Source organism: Pseudophryne corroboree, chromosome 11 (genome assembly GCF_028390025.1).
Source record: "Pseudophryne corroboree isolate aPseCor3 chromosome 11, aPseCor3.hap2, whole genome shotgun sequence".
NCBI lineage: Eukaryota > Metazoa > Chordata > Amphibia > Anura > Myobatrachidae > Pseudophryne > Pseudophryne corroboree.
The window spans coordinates 249843304-249862171 of record NC_086454.1 but is presented as its reverse complement, the minus strand read 5'-3'; the positions used below and the strand labels follow the sequence as shown (position 1 = coordinate 249862171).

General features: G+C 40.2%; 18 non-coding genes across 18 annotated transcripts; all 18 read left to right on the top strand.

Moving 5' to 3' along the window:
- The first annotated feature begins 515 nt into the window (after nt 1–515).
- Nucleotides 516–587, top strand: TRNAD-GUC (transfer RNA aspartic acid (anticodon GUC)). Its single transcript has one exon. It is a non-coding gene; the product is annotated as a tRNA-Asp (tRNA).
- Nucleotides 588–1325: 738 nt separating this feature from the next.
- TRNAD-GUC (transfer RNA aspartic acid (anticodon GUC)) lies at nt 1326–1397 on the top strand. Its single transcript has one exon. It is a non-coding gene; the product is annotated as a tRNA-Asp (tRNA).
- Nucleotides 1398–2136: 739 nt separating this feature from the next.
- Nucleotides 2137–2208, top strand: TRNAD-GUC (transfer RNA aspartic acid (anticodon GUC)). Its single transcript has one exon. It is a non-coding gene; the product is annotated as a tRNA-Asp (tRNA).
- Nucleotides 2209–2953: 745 nt separating this feature from the next.
- Nucleotides 2954–3025, top strand: TRNAD-GUC (transfer RNA aspartic acid (anticodon GUC)). The gene has a single exon. It is a non-coding gene; the product is annotated as a tRNA-Asp (tRNA).
- A 738-nt stretch (nt 3026–3763) lies between these two features.
- On the top strand, nt 3764–3835 carry TRNAD-GUC (transfer RNA aspartic acid (anticodon GUC)). The gene has a single exon. It is a non-coding gene; the product is annotated as a tRNA-Asp (tRNA).
- Nucleotides 3836–4580: 745 nt separating this feature from the next.
- Nucleotides 4581–4652, top strand: TRNAD-GUC (transfer RNA aspartic acid (anticodon GUC)). Its single transcript has one exon. It is a non-coding gene; the product is annotated as a tRNA-Asp (tRNA).
- A 738-nt stretch (nt 4653–5390) lies between these two features.
- On the top strand, nt 5391–5462 carry TRNAD-GUC (transfer RNA aspartic acid (anticodon GUC)). Its single transcript has one exon. It is a non-coding gene; the product is annotated as a tRNA-Asp (tRNA).
- A 745-nt stretch (nt 5463–6207) lies between these two features.
- Nucleotides 6208–6279, top strand: TRNAD-GUC (transfer RNA aspartic acid (anticodon GUC)). The gene has a single exon. It is a non-coding gene; the product is annotated as a tRNA-Asp (tRNA).
- A 739-nt stretch (nt 6280–7018) lies between these two features.
- On the top strand, nt 7019–7090 carry TRNAD-GUC (transfer RNA aspartic acid (anticodon GUC)). The gene has a single exon. It is a non-coding gene; the product is annotated as a tRNA-Asp (tRNA).
- Nucleotides 7091–7835: 745 nt separating this feature from the next.
- On the top strand, nt 7836–7907 carry TRNAD-GUC (transfer RNA aspartic acid (anticodon GUC)). The gene has a single exon. It is a non-coding gene; the product is annotated as a tRNA-Asp (tRNA).
- A 1555-nt stretch (nt 7908–9462) lies between these two features.
- On the top strand, nt 9463–9534 carry TRNAD-GUC (transfer RNA aspartic acid (anticodon GUC)). The gene has a single exon. It is a non-coding gene; the product is annotated as a tRNA-Asp (tRNA).
- Nucleotides 9535–11096: 1562 nt separating this feature from the next.
- TRNAD-GUC (transfer RNA aspartic acid (anticodon GUC)) lies at nt 11097–11168 on the top strand. Its single transcript has one exon. It is a non-coding gene; the product is annotated as a tRNA-Asp (tRNA).
- A 1555-nt stretch (nt 11169–12723) lies between these two features.
- On the top strand, nt 12724–12795 carry TRNAD-GUC (transfer RNA aspartic acid (anticodon GUC)). Its single transcript has one exon. It is a non-coding gene; the product is annotated as a tRNA-Asp (tRNA).
- Nucleotides 12796–13533: 738 nt separating this feature from the next.
- On the top strand, nt 13534–13605 carry TRNAD-GUC (transfer RNA aspartic acid (anticodon GUC)). The gene has a single exon. It is a non-coding gene; the product is annotated as a tRNA-Asp (tRNA).
- A 1562-nt stretch (nt 13606–15167) lies between these two features.
- Nucleotides 15168–15239, top strand: TRNAD-GUC (transfer RNA aspartic acid (anticodon GUC)). Its single transcript has one exon. It is a non-coding gene; the product is annotated as a tRNA-Asp (tRNA).
- Nucleotides 15240–15984: 745 nt separating this feature from the next.
- Nucleotides 15985–16056, top strand: TRNAD-GUC (transfer RNA aspartic acid (anticodon GUC)). The gene has a single exon. It is a non-coding gene; the product is annotated as a tRNA-Asp (tRNA).
- Nucleotides 16057–16794: 738 nt separating this feature from the next.
- On the top strand, nt 16795–16866 carry TRNAD-GUC (transfer RNA aspartic acid (anticodon GUC)). Its single transcript has one exon. It is a non-coding gene; the product is annotated as a tRNA-Asp (tRNA).
- Nucleotides 16867–17604: 738 nt separating this feature from the next.
- On the top strand, nt 17605–17676 carry TRNAD-GUC (transfer RNA aspartic acid (anticodon GUC)). Its single transcript has one exon. It is a non-coding gene; the product is annotated as a tRNA-Asp (tRNA).
- Nucleotides 17677–18868: the final 1192 nt, after the last annotated feature.

The window sequence follows — 18868 nt, the reverse complement described above, 5'->3', positions numbered from 1 at the left end:
TACAATTGGCTCATGCTGTAACACAGGAGACAGCTATGTAGTGGACAAGTCTCTTGTGAGCTAAACCTGATTATGACATCACATCAATGTAGCAAAGCTGAAACTATTGTATGCCTACAGAGTATAGACTGAGAGAGAAGTGTCTTTTCCTATGAATTGCAGGCTAAAATGGACTTGCATCCCCTACTTTCAAAGGGAGTAACTGTATAGTAAGTGAGATAGAAAGACCGATATCATGTAAGCTTCCTGGCCATGACCGACCAGTAGAGGATAACAGAAAAAGGTTTTTAATTGAAATGACTATCTTTTTTGCAAAGTGGTATTGTAGTCTTTGTTTCAGCTGAGACAAAAATAAATCTTTTTATCTGCTTCTTATTTAGGGTTTTATGTTAGCTTGATAACATGTAGCACATAATCTCTGTGGCCAATGACACAGACGCATCTCGAGACCTCACCCTGACATGTTTCTGGGTGTATTTTCAGCTCCAATTTTGCCTGCAGATTCAAGAAGTTAGTCCTCGTTAGTATAGTGGTGAGTATCCCCGCCTGTCACGCGGGAGACCGGGGTTCGATTCCCCGACGGGGAGAACATTGCAAGTTTTTATCAGGTTCAGAGATGCGTTGCTCAAGGTTATGGAGAATCAAAGTCCGAATCCAATTGTAGCGTGAAAAATATACCACTTGATTTTGAGAGCATAAGAAAGAACCAGAAACACCAATTGCATAGCCTCATTTTTAGTTTGGGTATCACCCCTTGCTTTTATCTAGCATGGCATGTACTGTTTTTGTGCATTACAATATTTGCATATCATCCTCTTACAATTGGCTCATGCTGTAACACAGGAGACAGCTATGTAGTGGACAAGTCTCTTGTGAGCTAAACCTGATTATGACATCACATCAATGTAGCAAAGCTGAAACTATTGTATGCCTATAGACTGAGAGAGAAGTGTCTTTTCCTATGAATTGCAGGCTAAAATGGACTTGCATCCCCTACTTTCAAAGGGAGTAACTGTATAGTAAGTGAGATAGATAGACCGATATCATGTAAGCTTCCTGGCCATGACCGACCAGTAGAGGATAACAGAAAAAGGTTTTTAATTGAAATAACTATCTTTTTTGCAAAGTGGTATTGTAGTCTTTGTTTCAGCTGAGACAAAAATAAATCTTTTTATCTGCTTCTTATTTAGGGTTTTATGTTAGCTTGATAACATGTAGCACATAATCTCTGTGGCCAATGACACAGACGCATCTCGAGACCTCACCCTGACATGTTTCTGGGTGTATTTTCAGCTCCAATTTTGCCTGCAGATCCAAGAAGTTAGTCCTCGTTAGTATAGTGGTGAGTATCCCCGCCTGTCACGCGGGAGACCGGGGTTCGATTCCCCGACGGGGAGAACATTGCAAGTTTTTATCAGGTTCAGAGATTCGTTGCTCAAGGTTATGGAGAATCAAAGTCCGAATCCAATTGTAGTGTGAAAAATATACCACTTGATTTTGAGAGCATAAGAAAGAACCAGAAACACCAATTGCATAGCCTCGTTTTTAGTTTGGGTATCACCCCTTGCTTTTATCTAGCATGGCATGTACTGTTTTTGTGCATTACAATATTTGCATATCATCCTCTTACAATTGGCTCATGCTGTAACAGAGGAGACAGCTATGTAGTGGACAAGTCTCTTGTGAGCTAAACCTGATTATGACATCACATCAATGTAGCAAAGCTGAAACTATTGTATGCCTACAGAGTATAGACTGAGAGAGAAGTGTCTTTTCCTATGAATTGCAGGCTAAAATGGACTTGCATCCCCTACTTTCAAAGGGAGTAACTGGATAGTAAGTGAGATAGATAGACCGATATCATGTAAGCTTCCTGGCCATGACCGACCAGTAGAGGATAACAGAAAAAGGTTTTTAATTGAAATGACTATCTTTTTTGCAAAGTGGTATTGTAGTCTTTGTTTCAGCTGAGACAAAAATAAATCTGTTTATCTGCTTCTTATTTAGGGTTTTATGTTAGCTTGATAACATGTAGCACATAATCTCTGTGGCCAATGACGCATCTCGAGACCTCACCCTGACATGTTTCTGGGTGTATTTTCAGCTCCAATTTTGCCTGCAGATTCAAGAAGTTAGTCCTCGTTAGTATAGTGGTGAGTATCCCCGCCTGTCACGCGGGAGACCGGGGTTCGATTCCCCGACGGGGAGAACATTGCAAGTTTTTATCAGGTTCAGAGATTCGTTGCTCAAGGTTATGGAGAATCAAAGTCCGAATCCAATTGTAGCGTGAAAAATATACCACTTGATTTTGAGAGCATAAGAAAGAACCAGAAACACCAATTGCATAGCCTCGTTTTTAGTTTGGGTATCACCCCTTGCTTTTATCTAGCATGGCATGTACTGTTTTTGTGCATTACAATATTTGCATATCATCCTCTTACAATTGGCTCATGCTGTAACACAGGAGACAGCTATGTAGTGGACAAGTCTCTTGTGAGCTAAACCTGATTATGACATCACATCAATGTAGCAAAGCTGAAACTATTGTATGCCTACAGAGTATAGACTGAGAGAGAAGTGTCTTTTCCTATGAATTGCAGGCTAAAATGGACTTGCATCCCCTACTTTCAAAGGGAGTAACTGTATAGTAAGTGAGATAGAAAGACCGATATCATGTAAGCTTCCTGGCCATGACCGACCAGTAGAGGATAACAGAAAAAGGTTTTTAATTGAAATGACTATCTTTTTTGCAAAGTGGTATTGTAGTCTTTGTTTCAGCTGAGACAAAAATAAATCTTTTTATCTGCTTCTTATTTAGGGTTTTATGTTAGCTTGATAACATGTAGCACATAATCTCTGTGGCCAATGACACAGACGCATCTCGAGACCTCACCCTGACATGTTTCTGGGTGTATTTTCAGCTCCAATTTTGCCTGCAGATTCAAGAAGTTAGTCCTCGTTAGTATAGTGGTGAGTATCCCCGCCTGTCACGCGGGAGACCGGGGTTCGATTCCCCGACGGGGAGAACATTGCAAGTTTTTATCAGGTTCAGAGATTCGTTGCTCAAGGTTATGGAGAATCAAAGTCCGAATCCAATTGTAGCGTGAAAAATATACCACTTGATTTTGAGAGCATAAGAAAGAACCAGAAACACCAATTGCATAGCCTCATTTTTAGTTTGGGTATCACCCCTTGCTTTTATCTAGCATGGCATGTACTGTTTTTGTGCATTACAATATTTGCATATCATCCTCTTACAATTGGCTCATGCTGTAACACAGGAGACAGCTATGTAGTGGACAAGTCTCTTGTGAGCTAAACCTGATTATGACATCACATCAATGTAGCAAAGCTGAAACTATTGTATGCCTATAGACTGAGAGAGAAGTGTCTTTTCCTATGAATTGCAGGCTAAAATGGACTTGCATCCCCTACTTTCAAAGGGAGTAACTGTATAGTAAGTGAGATAGATAGACCGATATCATGTAAGCTTCCTGGCCATGACCGACCAGTAGAGGATAACAGAAAAAGGTTTTTAATTGAAATAACTATCTTTTTTGCAAAGTGGTATTGTAGTCTTTGTTTCAGCTGAGACAAAAATAAATCTTTTTATCTGCTTCTTATTTAGGGTTTTATGTTAGCTTGATAACATGTAGCACATAATCTCTGTGGCCAATGACACAGACGCATCTCGAGACCTCACCCTGACATGTTTCTGGGTGTATTTTCAGCTCCAATTTTGCCTGCAGATCCAAGAAGTTAGTCCTCGTTAGTATAGTGGTGAGTATCCCCGCCTGTCACGCGGGAGACCGGGGTTCGATTCCCCGACGGGGAGAACATTGCAAGTTTTTATCAGGTTCAGAGATTCGTTGCTCAAGGTTATGGAGAATCAAAGTCCGAATCCAATTGTAGTGTGAAAAATATACCACTTGATTTTGAGAGCATAAGAAAGAACCAGAAACACCAATTGCATAGCCTCGTTTTTAGTTTGGGTATCACCCCTTGCTTTTATCTAGCATGGCATGTACTGTTTTTGTGCATTACAATATTTGCATATCATCCTCTTACAATTGGCTCATGCTGTAACACAGGAGACAGCTATGTAGTGGACAAGTCTCTTGTGAGCTAAACCTGATTATGACATCACATCAATGTAGCAAAGCTGAAACTATTGTATGCCTACAGAGTATAGACTGAGAGAGAAGTGTCTTTTCCTATGAATTGCAGGCTAAAATGGACTTGCATCCCCTACTTTCAAAGGGAGTAACTGTATAGTAAGTGAGATAGAAAGACCGATATCATGTAAGCTTCCTGGCCATGACCGACCAGTAGAGGATAACAGAAAAAGGTTTTTAATTGAAATGACTATCTTTTTTGCAAAGTGGTATTGTAGTCTTTGTTTCAGCTGAGACAAAAATAAATCTTTTTATCTGCTTCTTATTTAGGGTTTTATGTTAGCTTGATAACATGTAGCACATAATCTCTGTGGCCAATGACACAGACGCATCTCGAGACCTCACCCTGACATGTTTCTGGGTGTATTTTCAGCTCCAATTTTGCCTGCAGATTCAAGAAGTTAGTCCTCGTTAGTATAGTGGTGAGTATCCCCGCCTGTCACGCGGGAGACCGGGGTTCGATTCCCCGACGGGGAGAACATTGCAAGTTTTTATCAGGTTCAGAGATTCGTTGCTCAAGGTTATGGAGAATCAAAGTCCGAATCCAATTGTAGCGTGAAAAATATACCACTTGATTTTGAGAGCATAAGAAAGAACCAGAAACACCAATTGCATAGCCTCATTTTTAGTTTGGGTATCACCCCTTGCTTTTATCTAGCATGGCATGTACTGTTTTTGTGCATTACAATATTTGCATATCATCCTCTTACAATTGGCTCATGCTGTAACACAGGAGACAGCTATGTAGTGGACAAGTCTCTTGTGAGCTAAACCTGATTATGACATCACATCAATGTAGCAAAGCTGAAACTATTGTATGCCTATAGACTGAGAGAGAAGTGTCTTTTCCTATGAATTGCAGGCTAAAATGGACTTGCATCCCCTACTTTCAAAGGGAGTAACTGTATAGTAAGTGAGATAGATAGACCGATATCATGTAAGCTTCCTGGCCATGACCGACCAGTAGAGGATAACAGAAAAAGGTTTTTAATTGAAATAACTATCTTTTTTGCAAAGTGGTATTGTAGTCTTTGTTTCAGCTGAGACAAAAATAAATCTTTTTATCTGCTTCTTATTTAGGGTTTTATGTTAGCTTGATAACATGTAGCACATAATCTCTGTGGCCAATGACACAGACGCATCTCGAGACCTCACCCTGACATGTTTCTGGGTGTATTTTCAGCTCCAATTTTGCCTGCAGATCCAAGAAGTTAGTCCTCGTTAGTATAGTGGTGAGTATCCCCGCCTGTCACGCGGGAGACCGGGGTTCGATTCCCCGACGGGGAGAACATTGCAAGTTTTTATCAGGTTCAGAGATTCGTTGCTCAAGGTTATGGAGAATCAAAGTCCGAATCCAATTGTAGTGTGAAAAATATACCACTTGATTTTGAGAGCATAAGAAAGAACCAGAAACACCAATTGCATAGCCTCGTTTTTAGTTTGGGTATCACCCCTTGCTTTTATCTAGCATGGCATGTACTGTTTTTGTGCATTACAATATTTGCATATCATCCTCTTACAATTGGCTCATGCTGTAACACAGGAGACAGCTATGTAGTGGACAAGTCTCTTGTGAGCTAAACCTGATTATGACATCACATCAATGTAGCAAAGCTGAAACTATTGTATGCCTACAGAGTATAGACTGAGAGAGAAGTGTCTTTTCCTATGAATTGCAGGCTAAAATGGACTTGCATCCCCTACTTTCAAAGGGAGTAACTGTATAGTAAGTGAGATAGATAGACCGATATCATGTAAGCTTCCTGGCCATGACCGACCAGTAGAGGATAACAGAAAAAGGTTTTTAATTGAAATAACTATCTTTTTTGCAAAGTGGTATTGTAGTCTTTGTTTCAGCTGAGACAAAAATAAATCTGTTTATCTGCTTCTTATTTAGGGTTTTATGTTAGCTTGATAACATGTAGCACATAATCTCTGTGGCCAATGACACAGACGCATCTCGAGACCTCACCCTGACATGTTTCTGGGTGTATTTTCAGCTCCAATTTTGCCTGCAGATTCAAGAAGTTAGTCCTCGTTAGTATAGTGGTGAGTATCCCCGCCTGTCACGCGGGAGACCGGGGTTCGATTCCCCGACGGGGAGAACATTGCAAGTTTTTATCAGGTTCAGAGATTCGTTGCTCAAGGTTATGGAGAATCAAAGTCCGAATCCAATTGTAGCGTGAAAAATATACCACTTGATTTTTGAGAGCATAAGAAAGAACCAGAAACACCAATTGCATAGCCTCATTTTTAGTTTGGGTATCACCCCTTGCTTTTATCTAGCATGGCATGTACTGTTTTTGTGCATTACAATATTTGCATATCATCCTCTTACAATTGGCTCATGCTGTAACACAGGAGACAGCTATGTAGTGGACAAGTCTCTTGTGAGCTAAACCTGATTATGACATCACATCAATGTAGCAAAGCTGAAACTATTGTATGCCTATAGACTGAGAGAGAAGTGTCTTTTCCTATGAATTGCAGGCTAAAATGGACTTGCATCCCCTACTTTCAAAGGGAGTAACTGTATAGTAAGTGAGATAGATAGACCGATATCATGTAAGCTTCCTGGCCATGACCGACCAGTAGAGGATAACAGAAAAAGGTTTTTAATTGAAATAACTATCTTTTTTGCAAAGTGGTATTGTAGTCTTTGTTTCAGCTGAGACAAAAATAAATCTTTTTATCTGCTTCTTATTTAGGGTTTTATGTTAGCTTGATAACATGTAGCACATAATCTCTGTGGCCAATGACACAGACGCATCTCGAGACCTCACCCTGACATGTTTCTGGGTGTATTTTCAGCTCCAATTTTGCCTGCAGATCCAAGAAGTTAGTCCTCGTTAGTATAGTGGTGAGTATCCCCGCCTGTCACGCGGGAGACCGGGGTTCGATTCCCCGACGGGGAGAACATTGCAAGTTTTTATCAGGTTCAGAGATTCGTTGCTCAAGGTTATGGAGAATCAAAGTCCGAATCCAATTGTAGTGTGAAAAATATACCACTTGATTTTGAGAGCATAAGAAAGAACCAGAAACACCAATTGCATAGCCTCGTTTTTAGTTTGGGTATCACCCCTTGCTTTTATCTAGCATGGCATGTACTGTTTTTGTGCATTACAATATTTGCATATCATCCTCTTACAATTGGCTCATGCTGTAACACAGGAGACAGCTATGTAGTGGACAAGTCTCTTGTGAGCTAAACCTGATTATGACATCACATCAATGTAGCAAAGCTGAAACTATTGTATGCCTACAGAGTATAGACTGAGAGAGAAGTGTCTTTTCCTATGAATTGCAGGCTAAAATGGACTTGCATCCCCTACTTTCAAAGGGAGTAACTGTATAGTAAGTGAGATAGAAAGACCGATATCATGTAAGCTTCCTGGCCATGACCGACCAGTAGAGGATAACAGAAAAAGGTTTTTAATTGAAATGACTATCTTTTTTGCAAAGTGGTATTGTAGTCTTTGTTTCAGTTGAGACAAAAATAAATCTTTTTATCTGCTTCTTATTTAGGGTTTTATGTTAGCTTGATAACATGTAGCACATAATCTCTGTGGCCAATGACACAGACGCATTTCGAGACCTCACCCTGACATGTTTCTGGGTGTATTTTCAGCTCCAATTTTGCCTGCAGATTCAAGAAGTTAGTCCTCGTTAGTATAGTGGTGAGTATCCCCGCCTGTCACGCGGGAGACTGGGGTTCGATTCCCCGACGGGGAGAACATTGCAAGTTTTTATCAGGTTCAGAGATTCGTTGCTCAAGGTTATGGAGAATCAAAGTCCGAATCCAATTGTAGCGTGAAAAATATACCACTTGATTTTGAGAGCATAAGAAAGAACCAGAAACACCAATTGCATAGCCTCGTTTTTAGTTTGGGTATCACCCCTTGCTTTTATCTAGCATGGCATGTACTGTTTTTGTGCATTACAATATTTGCATATCATCCTCTTACAATTGGCTCATGCTGTAACACAGGAGACAGCTATGTAGTGGACAAGTCTCTTGTGAGCTAAACCTGATTATGACATCACATCAATGTAGCAAAGCTGAAACTATTGTATGCCTACAGAGTATAGACTGAGAGAGAAGTGTCTTTTCCTATGAATTGCAGGCTAAAATGGACTTGCATCCCCTACTTTCAAAGGGAGTAACTGGATAGTAAGTGAGATAGATAGACCGATATCATGTAAGCTTCCTGGCCATGACCGACCAGTAGAGGATAACAGAAAAAGGTTTTTAATTGAAATGACTATCTTTTTTGCAAAGTGGTATTGTAGTCTTTGTTTCAGCTGAGACAAAAATAAATCTTTTTATCTGCTTCTTATTTAGGGTTTTATGTTAGCTTGATAACATGTAGCACATAATCTCTGTGGCCAATGACACAGACGCATCTCGAGACCTCACCCTGACATGTTTCTGGGTGTATTTTCAGCTCCAATTTTGCCTGCAGATTCAAGAAGTTAGTCCTCGTTAGTATAGTGGTGAGTATCCCCACCTGTCACGCGGGAGACTGGGGTTCGATTCCCCGACGGGGAGAACATTGCAAGTTTTTATCAGGTTCAGAGATTCGTTGCTCAAGGTTATGGAGAATCAAAGTCCGAATCCAATTGTAGCGTGAAAAATATACCACTTGATTTTGAGAGCATAAGAAAGAACCAGAAACACCAATTGCATAGCCTCATTTTTAGTTTGGGTATCACCCCTTGCTTTTATCTAGCATGGCATGTACTGTTTTTGTGCATTACAATATTTGCATATCATCCTCTTACAATTGGCTCATGCTGTAACACAGGAGACAGCTATGTAGTGGACAAGTCTCTTGTGAGCTAAACCTGATTATGACATCACATCAATGTAGCAAAGCTGAAACTATTGTATGCCTATAGACTGAGAGAGAAGTGTCTTTTCCTATGAATTGCAGGCTAAAATGGACTTGCATCCCCTACTTTCAAAGGGAGTAACTGTATAGTAAGTGAGATAGATAGACCGATATCATGTAAGCTTCCTGGCCATGACCGACCAGTAGAGGATAACAGAAAAAGGTTTTTAATTGAAATAACTATCTTTTTTGCAAAGTGGTATTGTAGTCTTTGTTTCAGCTGAGACAAAAATAAATCTGTTTATCTGCTTCTTATTTAGGGTTTTATGTTAGCTTGATAACATGTAGCACATAATCTCTGTGGCCAATGACACAGACGCATCTCGAGACCTCACCCTGACATGTTTCTGGGTGTATTTTCAGCTCCAATTTTGCCTGCAGATTCAAGAAGTTAGTCCTCGTTAGTATAGTGGTGAGTATCCCCGCCTGTCACGCGGGAGACCGGGGTTCGATTCCCCGACGGGGAGAACATTGCAAGTTTTTATCAGGTTCAGAGATTCGTTGCTCAAGGTTATGGAGAATCAAAGTCCGAATCCAATTGTAGCGTGAAAAATATACCACTTGATTTTGAGAGCATAAGAAAGAACCAGAAACACCAATTGCATAGCCTCATTTTTAGTTTGGGTATCACCCCTTGCTTTTATCTAGCATGGCATGTACTGTTTTTGTGCATTACAATATTTGCATATCATCCTCTTACAATTGGCTCATGCTGTAACACAGGAGACAGCTATGTAGTGGACAAGTCTCTTGTGAGCTAAACCTGATTATGACATCACATCAATGTAGCAAAGCTGAAACTATTGTATGCCTACAGAGTATAGACTGAGAGAGAAGTGTCTTTTCCTATGAATTGCAGGCTAAAATGGACTTGCATCCCCTACTTTCAAAGGGAGTAACTGGATAGTAAGTGAGATAGATAGACCGATATCATGTAAGCTTCCTGGCCATGACCGACCAGTAGAGGATAACAGAAAAAGGTTTTTAATTGAAATGACTATCTTTTTTGCAAAGTGGTATTGTAGTCTTTGTTTCAGCTGAGACAAAAATAAATCTTTTTATCTGCTTCTTATTTAGGGTTTTATGTTAGCTTGATAACATGTAGCACATAATCTCTGTGGCCAATGACACAGACGCATCTCGAGACCTCACCCTGACATGTTTCTGGGTGTATTTTCAGCTCCAATTTTGCCTGCAGATTCAAGAAGTTAGTCCTCGTTAGTATAGTGGTGAGTATCCCCACCTGTCACGCGGGAGACTGGGGTTCGATTCCCCGACGGGGAGAACATTGCAAGTTTTTATCAGGTTCAGAGATTCGTTGCTCAAGGTTATGGAGAATCAAAGTCCGAATCCAATTGTAGCGTGAAAAATATACCACTTGATTTTGAGAGCATAAGAAAGAACCAGAAACACCAATTGCATAGCCTCATTTTTAGTTTGGGTATCACCCCTTGCTTTTATCTAGCATGGCATGTACTGTTTTTGTGCATTACAATATTTGCATATCATCCTCTTACAATTGGCTCATGCTGTAACAGAGGAGACAGCTATGTAGTGGACAAGTCTCTTGTGAGCTAAACCTGATTATGACTTCACATCAATGTAGCAAAGCTGAAACTATTGTATGCCTACAGAGTATAGACTGAGAGAGAAGTGTCTTTTCCTATGAATTGCAGGCTAAAATGGACTTGCATCCCCTACTTTCAAAGGGAGTAACTGTATAGTAAGTGAGATAGATAGACCGATATCATGTAAGCTTCCTGGCCATGACCGACCAGTAGAGGATAACAGAAAAAGGTTTTTAATTGAAATAACTATCTTTTTTGCAAAGTGGTATTGTAGTCTTTGTTTCAGCTGAGACAAAAATAAATCTGTTTATCTGCTTCTTATTTAGGGTTTTATGTTAGCTTGATAACATGTAGCACATAATCTCTGTGGCCAATGACACAGACGCATCTCGAGACCTCACCCTGACATGTTTCTGGGTGTATTTTCAGCTCCAATTTTGCCTGCAGATTCAAGAAGTTAGTCCTCGTTAGTATAGTGGTGAGTATCCCCGCCTGTCACGCGGGAGACCGGGGTTCGATTCCCCGACGGGGAGAACATTGCAAGTTTTTATCAGGTTCAGAGATTCGTTGCTCAAGGTTATGGAGAATCAAAGTCCGAATCCAATTGTAGCGTGAAAAATATACCACTTGATTTTGAGAGCATAAGAAAGAACCAGAAACACCAATTGCATAGCCTCATTTTTAGTTTGGGTATCACCCCTTGCTTTTATCTAGCATGGCATGTACTGTTTTTGTGCATTACAATATTTGCATATCATCCTCTTACAATTGGCTCATGCTGTAACACAGGAGACAGCTATGTAGTGGACAAGTCTCTTGTGAGCTAAACCTGATTATGACATCACATCAATGTAGCAAAGCTGAAACTATTGTATGCCTACAGAGTATAGACTGAGAGAGAAGTGTCTTTTCCTATGAATTGCAGGCTAAAATGGACTTGCATCCCCTACTTTCAAAGGGAGTAACTGGATAGTAAGTGAGATAGATAGACCGATATCATGTAAGCTTCCTGGCCATGACCGACCAGTAGAGGATAACAGAAAAAGGTTTTTAATTGAAATGACTATCTTTTTTGCAAAGTGGTATTGTAGTCTTTGTTTCAGCTGAGACAAAAATAAATCTTTTTATCTGCTTCTTATTTAGGGTTTTATGTTAGCTTGATAACATGTAGCACATAATCTCTGTGGCCAATGACACAGACGCATCTCGAGACCTCACCCTGACATGTTTCTGGGTGTATTTTCAGCTCCAATTTTGCCTGCAGATTCAAGAAGTTAGTCCTCGTTAGTATAGTGGTGAGTATCCCCACCTGTCACGCGGGAGACTGGGGTTCGATTCCCCGACGGGGAGAACATTGCAAGTTTTTATCAGGTTCAGAGATTCGTTGCTCAAGGTTATGGAGAATCAAAGTCCGAATCCAATTGTAGCGTGAAAAATATACCACTTGATTTTGAGAGCATAAGAAAGAACCAGAAACACCAATTGCATAGCCTCATTTTTAGTTTGGGTATCACCCCTTGCTTTTATCTAGCATGGCATGTACTGTTTTTGTGCATTACAATATTTGCATATCATCCTCTTACAATTGGCTCATGCTGTAACACAGGAGACAGCTATGTAGTGGACAAGTCTCTTGTGAGCTAAACCTGATTATGACATCACATCAATGTAGCAAAGCTGAAACTATTGTATGCCTATAGACTGAGAGAGAAGTGTCTTTTCCTATGAATTGCAGGCTAAAATGGACTTGCATCCCCTACTTTCAAAGGGAGTAACTGTATAGTAAGTGAGATAGATAGACCGATATCATGTAAGCTTCCTGGCCATGACCGACCAGTAGAGGATAACAGAAAAAGGTTTTTAATTGAAATAACTATCTTTTTTGCAAAGTGGTATTGTAGTCTTTGTTTCAGCTGAGACAAAAATAAATCTGTTTATCTGCTTCTTATTTAGGGTTTTATGTTAGCTTGATAACATGTAGCACATAATCTCTGTGGCCAATGACACAGACGCATCTCGAGACCTCACCCTGACATGTTTCTGGGTGTATTTTCAGCTCCAATTTTGCCTGCAGATTCAAGAAGTTAGTCCTCGTTAGTATAGTGGTGAGTATCCCCGCCTGTCACGCGGGAGACCGGGGTTCGATTCCCCGACGGGGAGAACATTGCAAGTTTTTATCAGGTTCAGAGATTCGTTGCTCAAGGTTATGGAGAATCAAAGTCCGAATCCAATTGTAGCGTGAAAAATATACCACTTGATTTTGAGAGCATAAGAAAGAACCAGAAACACCAATTGCATAGCCTCATTTTTAGTTTGGGTATCACCCCTTGCTTTTATCTAGCATGGCATGTACTGTTTTTGTGCATTACAATATTTGCATATCATCCTCTTACAATTGGCTCATGCTGTAACACAGGAGACAGCTATGTAGTGGACAAGTCTCTTGTGAGCTGAACCTGATTATGACATCACATCAATGTAGCAAAGCTGAAACTATTGTATGCCTATAGACTGAGAGAGAAGTGTCTTTTCCTATGAATTGCAGGCTAAAATGGACTTGCATCCCCTACTTTCAAAGGGAGTAACTGTATAGTAAGTGAGATAGATAGACCGATATCATGTAAGCTTCCTGGCCATGACCGACCAGTAGAGGATAACAGAAAAAGGTTTTTAATTGAAATAACTATCTTTTTTGCAAAGTGGTATTGTAGTCTTTGTTTCAGCTGAGACAAAAATAAATCTTTTTATCTGCTTCTTATTTAGGGTTTTATGATAGCTTGATAACATGTAGCACATAATCTCTGTGGCCAATGACACAGACGCATCTCGAGACCTCACCCTGACATGTTTCTGGGTGTATTTTCAGCTCCAATTTTGCCTGCAGATCCAAGAAGTTAGTCCTCGTTAGTATAGTGGTGAGTATCCCCGCCTGTCACGCGGGAGACCGGGGTTTGATTCCCCGACGGGGAGAACATTGCAAGTTTTTATCAGGTTCAGAGATTCGTTGCTCAAGGTTATGGAGAATCAAAGTCCGAATCCAATTGTAGTGTGAAAAATATACCACTTGATTTTGAGAGCATAAGAAAGAACCAGAAACACCAATTGCATAGCCTCGTTTTTAGTTTGGGTATCACCCCTTGCTTTTATCTAGCATGGCATGTACTGTTTTTGTGCATTACAATATTTGCATATCATCCTCTTACAATTGGCTCATGCTGTAACACAGGAGACAGCTATGTAGTGGACAAGTCTCTTGTGAGCTAAACCTGATTATGACATCACATCAATGTAGCAAAGCTGAAACTATTGTATGCCTACAGAGTATAGACTGAGAGAGAAGTGTCTTTTCCTATGAATTGCAGGCTAAAATGGACTTGCATCCCCTACTTTCAAAGGGAGTAACTGTATAGTAAGTGAGATAGAAAGACCGATATCATGTAAGCTTCCTGGCCATGACCGACCAGTAGAGGATAACAGAAAAAGGTTTTTAATTGAAATGACTATCTTTTTTGCAAAGTGGTATTGTAGTCTTTGTTTCAGCTGAGACAAAAATAAATCTTTTTATCTGCTTCTTATTTAGGGTTTTATGTTAGCTTGATAACATGTAGCACATAATCTCTGTGGCCAATGACACAGACGCATTTCGAGACCTCACCCTGACATGTTTCTGGGTGTATTTTCAGCTCCAATTTTGCCTGCAGATTCAAGAAGTTAATCCTCGCTAGTATAGTGGTGAGTATCCCCGCCTGTCACGCGGGAGACTGGGGTTCGATTCCCCGACGGGGAGAACATTGCAAGTTTTTATCAGGTTCAGAGATTCGTTGCTCAAGGTTATGGAGAATCAAAGTCCGAATCCAATTGTAGCGTGAAAAATATACCACTTGATTTTGAGAGCATAAGAAAGAACCAGAAACACCAATTGCATAGCCTCGTTTTTAGTTTGGGTATCACCCCTTGCTTTTATCTAGCATGGCATGTACTGTTTTTGTGCATTACAATATTTGCATATCATCCTCTTACAATTGGCTCATGCTGTAACAGAGGAGACAGCTATGTAGTGGACAAGTCTCTTGTGAGCTAAACCTGATTATGACATCACATCAATGTAGCAAAGCTGAAACTATTGTATGCCTACAGAGTATAGACTGAGAGAGAAGTGTCTTTTCCTATGAATTGCAGGCTAAAATGGACTTGCATCCCCTACTTTCAAAGGGAGTAACTGGATAGTAAGTGAGATAGATAGACCGATATCATGTAAGCTTCCTGGCCATGACCGACCAGTAGAGGATAACAGAAAAAGGTTTTTAATTGAAATGACTATCTTTTTTGCAAAGTGGTATTGTAGTCTTTGTTTCAGCTGAGACAAAAATAAATCTGTTTATCTGCTTCTTATTTAGGGTTTTATGTTAGCTTGATAACATGTAGCACATAATCTCTGTGGCCAATGACACAGACGCATCTCGAGACCTCACCCTGACATGTTTCTGGGTGTATTTTCAGCTCCAATTTTGCCTGCAGATTCAAGAAGTTAGTCCTTGTTAGTATAGTGGTGAGTATCCCCGCCTGTCACGCGGGAGACCGGGGTTCGATTCCCCGACGGGGAGAACATTGCAAGTTTTTATCAGGTTCAGAGATTCGTTGCTCAAGGTTATGGAGAATCAAAGTCCGAATCCAATTGTAGCGTGAAAAATATACCACTTGATTTTGAGAGCATAAGAAAGAACCAGAAACACCAATTGCATAGCCTCATTTTTAGTTTGGGTATCACCCCTTGCTTTTATCTAGCATGGCATGTACTGTTTTTGTGCATTACAATATTTGCATATCATCCTCTTACAATTGGCTCATGCTGTAACACAGGAGACAGCTATGTAGTGGACAAGTCTCTTGTGAGCTAAACCTGATTATGACATCACATCAATGTAGCAAAGCTGAAACTATTGTATGCCTACAGAGTATAGACTAAGAGAGAAGTGTCTTTTCCTATGAATTGCAGGCTAAAATGGACTTGCATCCCCTACTTTCAAAGGGAGTAACTGTATAGTAAGTGAGATAGAAAGACCGATATCATGTAAGCTTCCTGGCCATGACCGACCAGTAGAGGATAACAGAAAAAGGTTTTTAATTGAAATGACTATCTTTTTTGCAAAGTGGTATTGTAGTCTTTGTTTCAGCTGAGACAAAAATAAATCTTTTTATCTGCTTCTTATTTAGGGTTTTATGTTAGCTTGATAACATGTAGCACATAATCTCTGTGGCCAATGACACAGACGCATCTCGAGACCTCACCCTGACATGTTTCTGGGTGTATTTTCAGCTCCAATTTTGCCTGCAGATTCAAGAAGTTAGTCCTCGTTAGTATAGTGGTGAGTATCCCCGCCTGTCACGCGGGAGACCGGGGTTCGATTCCCCGACGGGGAGAACATTGCAAGTTTTTATCAGGTTCAGAGATTCGTTGCTCAAGGTTATGGAGAATCAAAGTCCGAATCCAATTGTAGCGTGAAAAATATACCACTTGATTTTGAGAGCATAAGAAAGAACCAGAAACACCAATTGCATAGCCTCATTTTTAGTTTGGGTATCACCCCTTGCTTTTATCTAGCATGGCATGTACTGTTTTTGTGCATTACAATATTTGCATATCATCCTCTTACAATTGGCTCATGCTGTAACACAGGAGACAGCTATGTAGTGGACAAGTCTCTTGTGAGCTAAACCTGATTATGACATCACATCAATGTAGCAAAGCTGAAACTATTGTATGCCTATAGACTGAGAGAGAAGTGTCTTTTCCTATGAATTGCAGGCTAAAATGGACTTGCATCCCCTACTTTCAAAGGGAGTAACTGTATAGTAAGTGAGATAGATAGACCGATATCATGTAAGCTTCCTGGCCATGACCGACCAGTAGAGGATAACAGAAAAAGGTTTTTAATTGAAATAACTATCTTTTTTGCAAAGTGGTATTGTAGTCTTTGTTTCAGCTGAGACAAAAATAAATCTGTTTATCTGCTTCTTATTTAGGGTTTTATGTTAGCTTGATAACATGTAGCACATAATCTCTGTGGCCAATGACACAGACGCATCTCGAGACCTCACCCTGACATGTTTCTGGGTGTATTTTCAGCTCCAATTTTGCCTGCAGATTCAAGAAGTTAGTCCTCGTTAGTATAGTGGTGAGTATCCCCGCCTGTCACGCGGGAGACCGGGGTTCGATTCCCCGACGGGGAGAACATTGCAAGTTTTTATCAGGTTCAGAGATTCGTTGCTCAAGGTTATGGAGAATCAAAGTCCGAATCCAATTGTAGCGTGAAAAATATACCACTTGATTTTGAGAGCATAAGAAAGAACCAGAAACACCAATTGCATAGCCTCATTTTTAGTTTGGGTATCACCCCTTGCTTTTATCTAGCATGGCATGTACTGTTTTTGTGCATTACAATATTTGCATATCATCCTCTTACAATTGGCTCATGCTGTAACACAGGAGACAGCTATGTAGTGGACAAGTCTCTTGTGAGCTGAACCTGATTATGACATCACATCAATGTAGCAAAGCTGAAACTATTGTATGCCTATAGACTGAGAGAGAAGTGTCTTTTCCTATGAATTGCAGGCTAAAATGGACTTGCATCCCCTACTTTCAAAGGGAGTAACTGTATAGTAAGTGAGATAGATAGACCGATATCATGTAAGCTTCCTGGCCATGACCGACCAGTAGAGGATAACAGAAAAAGGTTTTTAATTGAAATAACTATCTTTTTTGCAAAGTGGTATTGTAGTCTTTGTTTCAGCTGAGACAAAAATAAATCTTTTTATCTGCTTCTTATTTAGGGTTTTATGATAGCTTGATAACATGTAGCACATAATCTCTGTGGCCAATGACACAGACGCATCTCGAGACCTCACCCTGACATGTTTCTGGGTGTATTTTCAGCTCCAATTTTGCCTGCAGATCCAAGAAGTTAGTCCTCGTTAGTATAGTGGTGAGTATCCCCGCCTGTCACGCGGGAGACCGGGGTTTGATTCCCCGACGGGGAGAACATTGCAAGTTTTTATCAGGTTCAGAGATTCGTTGCTCAAGGTTATGGAGAATCAAAGTCCGAATCCAATTGTAGTGTGAAAAATATACCACTTGATTTTGAGAGCATAAGAAAGAACCAGAAACACCAATTGCATAGCCTCGTTTTTAGTTTGGGTATCACCCCTTGCTTTTATCTAGCATGGCATGTACTGTTTTTGTGCATTACAATATTTGCATATCATCCTCTTACAATTGGCTCATGCTGTAACACAGGAGACAGCTATGTAGTGGACAAGTCTCTTGTGAGCTAAACCTGATTATGACATCACATCAATGTAGCAAAGCTGAAACTATTGTATGCCTACAGAGTATAGACTGAGAGAGAAGTGTCTTTTCCTATGAATTGCAGGCTAAAATGGACTTGCATCCCCTACTTTCAAAGGGAGTAACTGTATAGTAAGTGAGATAGAAAGACCGATATCATGTAAGCTTCCTGGCCATGACCGACCAGTAGAGGATAACAGAAAAAGGTTTTTAATTGAAATGACTATCTTTTTTGCAAAGTGGTATTGTAGTCTTTGTTTCAGCTGAGACAAAAATAAATCTTTTTATCTGCTTCTTATTTAGGGTTTTATGTTAGCTTGATAACATGTAGCACATAATCTCTGTGGCCAATGACACAGACGCATTTCGAGACCTCACCCTGACATGTTTCTGGGTGTATTTTCAGCTCCAATTTTGCCTGCAGATTCAAGAAGTTAATCCTCGCTAGTATAGTGGTGAGTATCCCCGCCTGTCACGCGGGAGACTGGGGTTCGATTCCCCGACGGGGAGAACATTGCAAGTTTTTATCAGGTTCAGAGATTCGTTGCTCAAGGTTATGGAGAATCAAAGTCCGAATCCAATTGTAGCGTGAAAAATATACCACTTGATTTTGAGAGCATAAGAAAGAACCAGAAACACCAATTGCATAGCCTCGTTTTTAGTTTGGGTATCACCCCTTGCTTTTATCTAGCATGGCATGTACTGTTTTTGTGCATTACAATATTTGCATATCATCCTCTTACAATTGGCTCATGCTGTAACAGAGGAGACAGCTATGTAGTGGACAAGTCTCTTGTGAGCTAAACCTGATTATGACATCACATCAATGTAGCAAAGCTGAAACTATTGTATGCCTACAGAGTATAGACTGAGAGAGAAGTGTCT